We start from the raw sequence: 1,376 nt of genomic DNA, 5'->3' as shown, positions 1-1,376 counted from the left end.
TTTCTCTTATGAATTAGCAGTGAAGGAGTTCAATGCATCCTGAGGCAGAAGCACACTGTGAAGACAGAGCACTGGATATAGAGCAGAGAAACAGGATGCACAGGATGGTAGTCATGGCATGCCACAAAAATGAGATACTGCACATAAGCAATATGGGTGATGTCAGACATTAAGAATCATCTACAGTTAATGGGAATCAGAAAGCAAATTTGGTTATTCACTTGCTGTACTGCAAAATAGAGAGCCACAGCAGCAGTTGCAGTGAATTGAAAAGAGTCTCAGTTGGAGCAGATTTCCTTTATGCCCATTTCCCCAGGAACAACATTCATACAATTAAGACCTTCTTCCTTTCAACAGAGGAAGGAACAAATGGCCAGAATTAATACACTGGCTATTTGGTATCATGAAAAACTAGGTTTTCAGCCTGGTGCCTTAATAAAATGACTGTTATTTACAAACACTGTGTATCTACCTGTGCCCCTTGCCCTCATCATAAATAATTTTGAACTTTGACCCAAATGTACCAAAACGGTAGAAAGCTGAAAATTTTCTGAGATTTGGTGGCTTTCAAAATGGCACACTGAAGCAGAGTTAAGCTGCTGTACATGTAGTTTACATCTTGAGAAAAATTTGAGCACTACAATGACCTGTTAAAAGGAAGCAAGGGGTACAGATGATTAATTTTGCAAAAGTGGATCTTGATACGTGTTTATGGTGACATGGACCTAAGTCCCTAATAGAGGTGCAGGGGAACGAAAAGCCGCAGCTCTAACAAGCTTGTGAAATAGGATCAGATTCACAGTCACCTATAGGAGGTTGCTACTGGAGGCAAAGGACACAAAAAACCACATTCTTCACTTAAAGACATTCTTTATTCAATCTTTTTTTTTTTTTTTTATATACAATATTATTTTTAATCTGTAAAAAGTACATATGCAGGATTCCAGGTCAGAGGCAGTCAGAAAGTTTCCACATCAGAAGATAGACTCTTGCCCTTTTATTATTTTGGAGGAAAAATAATCTGTCAGTTTCAGATAAAGCAAGAATAAAGGCAGAATGCAAATCCAACTTCCACCAAGCGATTAGGATTAAAGGCAACAATTCACTGTAACAAGTCAGCTGTCTCCTTCGGTGGTTCCCAACTTTTCTGGGCAATTACAGAGCAGTTTGTTAGAATGCGCTAACATCCGAAGCAGCTCGTGCTTGTCATCTCTGCTACAGCTGTACGCACATAACCAGCAAAAGAGCTTGGGTTTCCTCTTTGTATGGCAACTCAAACTCTTTAGTCAGAAGACTGTTTCTCAAAATTCAAGCAGCGAGAGAGGGAATTCTCACCAGGGTAAACAGATCTCTGAACTACAGCATGGATCAAGAGC

This window comes from Anas platyrhynchos, chromosome 1, assembly GCF_047663525.1.
Source record: "Anas platyrhynchos isolate ZD024472 breed Pekin duck chromosome 1, IASCAAS_PekinDuck_T2T, whole genome shotgun sequence".
Lineage (NCBI taxonomy): Eukaryota > Metazoa > Chordata > Aves > Anseriformes > Anatidae > Anas > Anas platyrhynchos.
Note: the sequence above shows the minus strand (reverse complement) of the source record.